This window comes from Arachis ipaensis, chromosome B2 (genome assembly GCF_059453495.1).
Source record: "Arachis ipaensis isolate K30076 ecotype BB chromosome B2, ASM5945349v1, whole genome shotgun sequence".
In the NCBI taxonomy this organism is placed as follows: domain Eukaryota; kingdom Viridiplantae; phylum Streptophyta; class Magnoliopsida; order Fabales; family Fabaceae; genus Arachis; species Arachis ipaensis.
The window spans coordinates 65,553,847-65,564,408 of NC_142437.1; positions in this window are offsets into that span (position 1 = coordinate 65,553,847).

Genomic DNA, 10,562 nt, shown 5'->3' on the forward strand with positions numbered 1-10,562 from the left:
AAACTCTATTTTTAGAACAAAATTTCACTAATTTTAATCAGAACTTTTATGTTAAATTTGCTTGAAGTTGTATTTGGAACATGGTTTTTGAGCTAAAGAACACACAACCTGTGAGACTTTGAGCCTAAATACATGGTTACATTATTTAACCATAATTATTCTATTCTTGTGTGTTTACTTCTCTATGATTGTAATCTATATTTTGTTTCATCCTATATGTCCAATGTTTAATATATTTATATGCTTGCATATGATTGAGGCCATTATTTGTTTATCTCACTTACCCAAATTAAGCCTACCCCTTAAGTTACCTTTGTTAGCCACTTTGAGCCTGTAAATTCCTTTTGTTCTTTATTTTACCACATCACTAGCCTTAAGCAGAAAAACAATTATATATCCTAATTGAATCTTTGGTTAGCTTGAGATAGAATTGTGTGTTAATTGAGTATGGGAAGATTGTGGGAACAAAAGATAATAAGGGAATGTGTCATGATAATATAATGAGAATTTGGGTACCTACTCATGTGAAACTATAGAAATTAAAAATCCATGTGCATTGATAAGTTATGTTTATTTTTATTTTAAAAAATCCAAAAATATTCAATAATTAAATAAGGGGACAAAATTACTCCAATACTGAATTAAAATTCAAAGATCAATGCATATATGATAAAATTAAAATAAAAGTTGATACATGAGTATGGAATGTGAAAGAAAAAAATTTTTTGGGTAGCTAGGTGTGAAATTTAAGTTATAAAGAATATATATGTGTGTTAGGTGGAAGCTTAGGTTAATTAAAGATTCAATTTATAAGCTTACTTAGCCATATATGTACCCTTACCCTTACCTTGGCCCCATTACAACCTTGAAAAGACCTCATGATGTTTGCATTGGTACATTAAATGTTGTTGATTGGTTAGGTGAAAAACAAAAAAATTAGAAAGCAAGATTAGAGAAGGATAGAGTGATTACCCTATACACTAGAGAGACTAGAGCATACATACATCATCAGTGAGGGTTCAATGCTTAAAATTCTATGTTTCCTGCTTTCATGAGCTACCTTCTTGCATTTTTATCTGTTGTTACTGTATAAGAATTAAATTAGTGGAATTTGATTTGTGATTATCTTGAAGAGCTTATTTACTTTTAACCAAGTGGACAAGAATTATATAGTTGCATTCACATATATAGGTTGCATTGCATTGCATGAGTTTTACATGTTCCTACTCATTTATTTTATCTCCTTCAACTAAGCATGAGGACATGCTAATGTCTAAGTGTGGGGAGGTTGATAAACCATTATTTTATGGTTTATATTGTGTTTAATTGTGTGGTTTTATCGAATCTTTACCCACTTATTCATTAATTTAGCATGTATTTACAATTCCTTCCCAAAATTACTCCATGGTTGAAAACTGCTTCCTAGAGACTTTTAATTATGTATTTTAATTCTCCTTTATTCCATTCGATGCCGTGATCTGTGTGTTAAGTGTTTCAGGATTTATAGGGCATGAATGACTTGGAGATTGGAAAGGAGGCTTGCAAAAAATGAAAGAAACACAAGAAATGGAGGAGATGATCAGCGAGAAGTGACGCAGACGCATGGCTCACGCGACCGCGCGAAATAGAGAAAATTACAGTGACGCGCTCGCGTGAATTGGAAGCTGCAAGAGTGACGCGAATGCGTGGACGACGCGCAAGCGTGGCAAGGCAAAATGATAAATGACGCGAACGCGTGGATGATGCGATCACGTGACGTGCGCAATCTGCAGAATCTGCAGAATTCACTGGGGGGCGATTTTGGGCCATGTTTTGACCCAGTTTTCGGCCCAGAAAAGCATATTAGAGCCAGGGAACATGCAGAGACCAGAGAACAACATTCATTCCGCATAATTTTAGTTTTAGATCTGATTTTACTCCTCCTCTGGGTTTTCTCTCTACACATTCATAGTTCTTAGGAATTTGATTTTATTGCTTTTTGGATTGGGATATTGAGAAGAGTTATTACCTCCGTCAAGACTTCATCATTCGAGTTTGTTTCCTTACTTGTCACTTACTCTTTCATATCCTTAATTTATTCAGAGTTACTATTGGATTATTTTTTGAATTTATTAATACAAGAACCATTTTTATTTTTAATTGATCCTTTTGATTATTATTTATCATGTATTTCTTTATTTCCCTTTCTTATTTCGTGAATTTTACAATCATAATGAGCGAGTAGTTCCATAACTTGATTGGGAGTTGGTTGAAAGGAGGACCTTGAGTTGGAATACTTAAGAGTAAAATTATAGTTGGGTTTAGCGTTGGGTCGCCCTCTAGTCACTGACACTAGTCCTTCCCAAGGGAGAGGATTAGAACTTGTGAATAGAAATTGACTTCCAACTTGCTTAACTTTCCTTTATCTGGTAAAGGATAACTGAGCAGGCAACCTTCAATTATCACTTTTATCTTGGGAAAACTCCAACAAGGATAGGACTTCCGACTAATCTACTCCCGGTCAAGGTTTTTATTTAAATTACACAAATTCTCTGATTTAATTTTCTGTCTAGCAAACTCAACCCTTTTTGGAAAACATCTGATTAATAAAATAACATATCTTTCTGCAACTCGTTGGTAGACGACCTGGGATTCATACTCCCAGTATTTTAATTCTAATTTTGTGACAACCCTTCTAAATTGATAAGCAGATTTTTGGTTGGTTAAGAACTATACTTGCAACGTATCTCTTATAATAATTTCTTAACTCGCCAATTTCTGCCACGTCATTAACAAATTTATTATTTATGTAAACATGCATGATGTGTTGGATGTATTTCAAAACTTCTAGCTCATTTCCTAATTTCACTATCCAAAGAAATCATTATGAATATTTAGGAAAACATGAACTAGATACTATCTACTATTTACAGATCCAATCACATTTACTGTTTATAACATATATACTAAGCAAAATGCACATGCAATAACTACAATAAGACTAGAAATAGACTAATATATATATATAAGAAAAATAAGAGATGTACGGTGCAAAAGTCAAGAGTATCAACAAATATCCACAAAACATAATAAATAAAGAAAAACAAAATAGAGTGTAAAAGTGTTTAGAAAGAGATTTACTCCCCATAATTGCGAATCCTCTCCCACACTTAATCGTTGAACAGTCCTCCGTGTATGCATACAATCCAGGGGGCATAGAAGCTATGAAGCTCCACCTTCAGCTGGTGGAGGCTAGGGCTCTGGCTGCTGAGAGATAATCAAATCCAAAATTGGCTTGGCCTTTTCATCCTCATCATCCTCCTCCTCTACAACCGGCTCAGATGAAGCAGCAAAAATTAGGCCAGGATCTCTTCCTCGAGCTTCATTGCCAACCGGTCAAAACGCCTTGCATTAAGGCGCTCATTACGTTGGACTTCTTGCAGTAGCTCTTGGACCATCTTATATAGAGGCAGTGCAGAAGGTGTGGCTGCTATTGAAGATGGTGGTCCTGATGATGATGCGGGCTCTGATGCTTTCCTCTTCTTGGATGTCTTCTTTGCCAACTCCTTCCATTCCCCACATAGAAGAAACTGGTGGCCATTTGGGATCCAGAACATAATATCGGTCGGCGTCCTCTCCACCCTGGTTGCTGTGGCAAATCTTATAACCAGTGATGGGAAGCGAATGTGGAACATCTGCTTCTGGTTCACCTTCCACATCGACTCGCGAATCAAGGGCAAGATAGCTATATTCTTACCCTCCAGAATAGCCCAAATAAACCCAAAAACTCTGACTCTGATGTGGGTAGCGTGGGTGCTAGGGAGCATGTAGTCAGCCAGTATCTATTACCAAATCCTCGCCTCGGGAGTAAGATCAGAACATGCAATGCTAATGGGGTCGGCTTTTTCCCCTGTATTATACTCCCACAGGCCTTAAGACGGCCAATCTTCTTCAAGATAGGATCCAAAATGATCTTCCCCATAATCACATTCGCCTTAACCTTTTGATATTCATCTCGGCTAGGCAGGATGTGGAGAATGTTTAGGAGGGCTTCAAAAGCTTGATTAGAAGTATCCAATCGCTTTCCTCAGAGAAATACTGTCTTTGCTTCCCAAGCCAAAAGATTGGCATAGAACTCCCACACCATACATTCATTGATTTTCATGGGGTCTTGCTCAAGACATCCCCACTGAAAGGAGGCAACTCTGTCACAGATGGTAGCCGCATACTTTTCTGGTATATTGAGCTTTCGCTCCCAATGTATGGCTCTTTTCTTAAGCTTTCCAATCTAAATGTCATTTTTTTCATTTGAAAAGGTATTCGGCATGTTGTCCCGACGATCGTAGGGACATTGAAGAATGCCTTGAGGACCCACTGAGGGTGTAGCTGGCTCATTGCCTTTGCGACGCATCCTGAAAAAGGAACAAAATAATAGGATTTAATAGTCAAAAGATAGGTGGCATAAGAAGACAACTGAGGAAGCAACAACAATATAAACAAATATCAAACACTTAATTGAGGAAGATTGCATAAGAGTGTGGTTTAACAAAAGACAATGTGTGTATTCTAAGTATGCACGCGATTAATACATACACATTGGTCGATTAAAACGGCAACCACACAATAAGAAATTAAAAGCCAAGTTTCTCAATTAAGTAGCTTAAGTTGCGATTCATAATGAGCAGATATTTTATACACTTTTTGGCATTGTTTTCATATAGTTTTCATTATGTTTTGTTTAAGTTTTATTAAGTTTTTATAGGTTTTAGTGCAAAATTCACATTTTTGGATTCTACTTTGAGTTTGTGTGTTTTCATGCAATTTAAGGTATTTTCTGGCTGAAATTGAGGAGCTGGAGCAAAAGTCTGATTCAGAGACAGAGAAAGCACTGCAGATGCTGTTAGGATCTGACCACCATGCACTCGAAAGAGCTTTTCTGGAGCTATAGAAATCCAAATGGCACACTCTTAATGGCTATGGAAAGCTGATGAGCGGATAATTTATACGCTTTTTGGCATTGTTTTTAGTATGTTTTTAGTAGGATCTAGTTACTTTGAGGGATGTTTTCATTAGTTTTTATGTTAAATTCACATTTCTGGACTTTACTATGAGTTTTTGTGTTTTTCTGTGATTTCAGGTATTTTCTGGCTGAAATTGAGGGACCTGAGCAGAAATCAGATTCAGAGGTTGAAGAAGGACTGCTGATGCTGTTGGATTCTGACCTCCCTGCACTCAAAGTGGATTTTCTGGAGCTACAGAACTTGAAATGGCGCGATTCCAATTGCTTTGGGAAGTAGACATCCAGGGCTTTCCAGCAATATATAATAGTCCATACTTTGGCCAAGAATAGACGACGTAAACTGGTGTTCAACGCCAGCTTTCTGCCCAAATCTGGCGTCCAGCGCCAGAAAAGGAGCCAAAACCAGAGTTGAACGCCCAAACTGGCACAAAAGCTGGCGTTCAACTCCAAGGAGGACCTCTACACGTGCAACACTCAAAGCCCAGCCCAAGCACACACCAAGTGGGCCCCGGAAGTGGATTTATGCATCAATTACTTACTCATGTAAACCCTAGTAGCTAGTTTATTATAAATAGGACCTTTTACTATTGTATTAGACATCCTGGATTGTATTTTGATCCTGTGATCACGTTTTGGGGGCTGGCTATCTCGGCCATGCCTGGACCTTTCACTTATGTATTTTCAATGGTAGAGTTTCTACACTCCATAGATTAAGGTGTGGAGCTCTGTTGTTCCTCAAAGATTAATGCAAAGTACTACTGTTTTCTATTCAATTCATCTTATTTCGCTTCTAAGATATCCATTCGCACCCAAGAACGTGATGAAGGTGATGATTATGTGTGACGCTCATCACCATTCTCCCCTATGAACACGTGCCTGACAAACACTTCCGTTCTACATGAAATAAGCTAGAATGAATATCTCTTAGATCTCTTAACCGGAATCTTTGTGGCGTAAGCTAGAATGATGGCGGCATTCAAGAGAATTCGGAAAGTCTAAACCTTGTCTGTGGTATTCCGAGTAGGATTCAATGATTGAATGACTGTGACGAGCTTCAAACTCGCGATTGTTGGGCGTTAGTGACAGACGCAAAAGGAGGGTGAATCCTATTCCAGCATGATCGAGAACCGACAGATGATTAGCCGTGCTGTGACAGAGCATGTGAGCATATTTTTCACTGAGAGGAGGGGATGTAGCCACTGACAACGGTGATGCCCTTGCATAAAGCCAGCCATGGAAAGGAGTAAGACTGATTGGATGAAGATAGCAGGAAAGCAGAGGTTCAGAGGAACGAAAAGCATCTCCATTCGCTTATCTGAAATTCCTACCAATGATTTACATAAGTACCTCTATCCCTATTCTATTATTTATTATTCGAAAACATCATTATCAATTTATATCTGCCTGACTGAGATTTGCAAGGTGACCATAGCTTGCTTCATACCAACAATCTCCGTGGGATTCGACCCTTACTCACGTAAGGTATTACTTGGACGACCCAGTGTACTTGTTGGTTAGTTGTATCGAAGTTGTGAACTATGGTATTGGCACCATATTCTTGGCGCCACTGCTAGGGAAAGAAAGAGCCATGAATTTTACATAATTAAAGTGTAATCACGATTACGCGTACCAAGTTGCTCACGTTGCCAGGGATTGTGGACATCACAATTTCGTGCACCAAAAGCTAACATCCTGGGCTTTCCAGAAATATATAATAATCTATACTTTGCTTTGGAAATAAAGGCCCAAAACTGGCGTTCAACGCCAGCCATCTGCCCTATTCCTGGAGTTCAATGCCCACAAAGGGGTGGCTGGCATCCAACGTCCAAAAGGGGGTCCCCAGCCAGCGTTCGACGCCCCTAAGGGATCCTAGCTCGTGGAGACACTCAAAGCTAAGCCCAAACACTCACCAAGTGGGCCCCAAAAGTGGATTTTCGTACTCCTAAGCCTAGTCTATCATATTTTTGTAGTTCTTAGTTAGCAAATTAGTATTTATACAAGAGTTCACCATTGTTAGGCAACTCATGCCCACTTTCACGTTGACCATTGTATTTTTCTATCAGCATGAGTCACTAAACCTCCTAGGTTAAGGTTAGGAGCTCTACTGATTTTCATGGATTAATAAAAGTACTATTGTTCTATTCAATTCGTGTGTGACTCTACTCTAAGGTGTATCTTCATTCTTCAACCTCATGAATGGGATGATCGGTGACAATCATCTTCATTCTACATGGTTTCAGTGTGAGCCCTTAACTAGAGATCACTGAACCACCAGCTTGATTATACATCTCTTAGACGGCTAATCTACGACTTCGTTGGGGACTTCTCGAGACACCAGTTCAGCTGAGGTATGGGGAGATTAGAGTCTTTATGGTAGAGGCTAGAACCAAAGGCGCAACTGATGCTACGGATACTGTCGGTAAGGAAATTCACAAGATTTCCGCGATGCAAGTATAGCCCTCAACCGACAAATAATCCGCGAATCAAATTTAGAGGGAATTGGTTGTCACAAGTTCAACCCCAATAAAGTAACCGAAGTATTCAAACCTTGGGTCATCTCACAAGGAATGGACAAACATGTGCATCAACATTGGTTAGAATTCCAGGGTTGCAAGTCATGAGCAAGAAATTAAACTAGAAATCTTAATAAGCAAGTGATCTTGAAATGCAAGAACTAATTCAAATAACTAAAGCAAGAAGTGAGCAATTTCAAACTAATAAGATAACATCCAATATAATTCTACTCTAAAACTAAACAAATAACTATAACTAAGACAAAGCAATTAGGATTTTTGGGTTTTCAAATATGAATGATAAAAGCAACTCTTGGCTAGACATGGGAATTGGGGTTACTATCCTTGTCTAATAACCATATCCTGACAATTATGAAGAACCAAACTCATTAAGTTTACTTCTATACTTGAAGTATATTAAATGGTTTAGTCAACATCAACCTATAAGGTCCAACTTAGCTACTAATTGACTTAGTAGTAGGCTAGTGTCAATGGTTATCAAATTGACCACTAAGGGTTCCCAAATCATCAAATTCATTAGACCCAATGACTCAAGTTTACCCAATCCCCTTAGCCTAGGCCAAGAGTAGAGAGAACTACTCCATAATCAAAGGAAACATTTCATCAAACACATGGTAAGTATTACTAAAAGACATATTTAAATTGCAATTAAATTGAAATTAACAAGTACCCACTAACAATTATCAACATACAATCATTCAAACAACACAATTAACCATGAAAATCATCAATGTAACATTAACAATTCAAGATTCACAAGATTCATGGAATGGGTATAAAATGACAATTGACAAGAAAACATAGAACTAACACAAGATCTAAACAAAATTATGCTAAGGAATTCAAATTAAACAATCAAAACTAGTAATTAACAAGATCCAATTTAGAATTTAACAAGGGAAGATCAAATCAAACTAGGTCTAGAAAGGAACAAGGGTTTCTCTCTCTAGAAGAACAAAAACCAAAAACTAGCTAAAAATTATGTCTAAGTGTGAATGAATGATCCCCCTTCCCCTAGCATCCTTGGGTCTTTTCCATGCAAAACCAGCTTGAATTTGGGCCTCTTGAGCCTCAAAAATCGCCAGGCACAATTTCCTTTAATGAGGTCACGTGTACGCGCCATGTGTGCGTGCGCGCCGTTTGATTTTGTGATCCACGCGTGAGCGCCATGTACGCGTGCGCGCCGGTATAGATTTTTCTAATCTGCGCGGATGCGCCGATCTTAGTGCGCCATCTCCAGCTGTCCACATCCACACGTGCGCGCGAGGTGCACGTGCGCGTCCATGCTAAAGTTCCCAAAATCCAAATCTTCATGTTCCTTCCTCTTGTGCATGCTTTCTTTCTCTCTTCTAGGCCATTCTTAGCCTATAAATTCTGAAATCACTCAACAAACATGTAATGGTATCGAATGGCAATAAAAGAAGATCAAAATATCAGAATTCTAAGGCAAAAAAAGCATGTTTTTCATCATGAAGCAATATTAGGAAGAGAACACAAAATCATGCATTTCTTGTGAATAAGTGCGGAAAATATTGACAAAACCCCCAAATTCTACACAATATAAACCACAAAATTGGGGTTTATCAAATCTCCCCACACTTAAACCAAGCATGTCCTCATGCTTAAAAATAAAAAGACCAAAGATCATGGTAAGAAAGGGTTTATGAAGTGCAAATTACCTAAATGAATGCATGCAACTAATGTAAAATCATCTATCTACTTGGTCAAGGGTAAATCTATCCTCCAAGAACACATATGGGCATATGGGGTGACGATGATATGTAGTTCAAAAATCCTACCAAATTGAACATTACTATGAAGTGCATATAACTTGCTGGATGAACGCTTGTGAAAGCCGGGAACAAAGAATTGAGCATCGAACCCTCACCGGAAGTGTATCCGCTCTATTCGCTCAAGTGTATAGGGTTCGTCACTCAATCCTCTCCTAATCATGCTTTCCAAGATTTGTCTTTCATCTAACAATCAACAACTACTTAATGTATGCTTACAAGTATCATGAGGTCTTATTCATGGGTTGTAATGGGGATAAGGTGGAGGTAAGGATGTATATGGTCAAGTGAGCTTAAAATTTGAATCCTTGATTAATCTAAGATCCCACTAGACACACAGAACAACCTATACAACTATAATACAATACCTAGCTACCCATGGGTTTCACTTTTTTCCATACTAATGCATTTTTTTTCAATTCACATCCCATATGCATTGTTATTATTATTTTGTCTTAGGGCATTTTTGTCCCCTTTCATTGTTTTCTCTTTTTCCATATTTTTGTTTTTTTCTATTTTTTTTCTATTTTTTTCTTACATTCTCATATGTTCACAAATTTTTTTTCTTTTTGGTCCCCTTTTCTTGGGGTTTCATGTACAAAAGTTTCAATGCTTATGGTTCAATCATTCAATACATGAGTATGTTTCCAAATCCCAGAATTTTCAATCACAACTACAAATACACTCTTTTACATCTACCCAAGTTCCCAAGTACACCCTTCCATTTGAATGATACACACCTCCACTTACCTAAGCTAATCAAGGATCCAAATCCAGGGACATTCATTATTTTTCGCTTAGGGTTGTTGATGTGCTCTATTTAAGAACAAAAAGGGTTTATCATGGGCTCAAAATTGGCTAGCAATGGTAGATAAAAGGGTTAAGGCCGTTTGGGAAAAGTGACTATTGAAATTATGGCCTCAATCATGTAAATACATTCATACACAAAGTAATGGACATATAGAATCAGACAAAGCAAGGATTACAGTCATAGAGAGAGAATAATGCACACAAGAATGGAAAATAGTGGTTAGAAGATGTAACCACACAATAGGCTCAAAACTTACATGCTTGTGTTCTTAGCTCAGTCACTATGTTTCAAAATACATTCTTAAAGCAAGTTTACCACAAAAAATTTTTCAAAATTGGTAGGGTACCCCGAAATCACAATTTCTTGGGGAAGAAGTCATTATTTCAACCAAGTAACTCTATAGGAACTAACTATCATGCAAGGGGTAT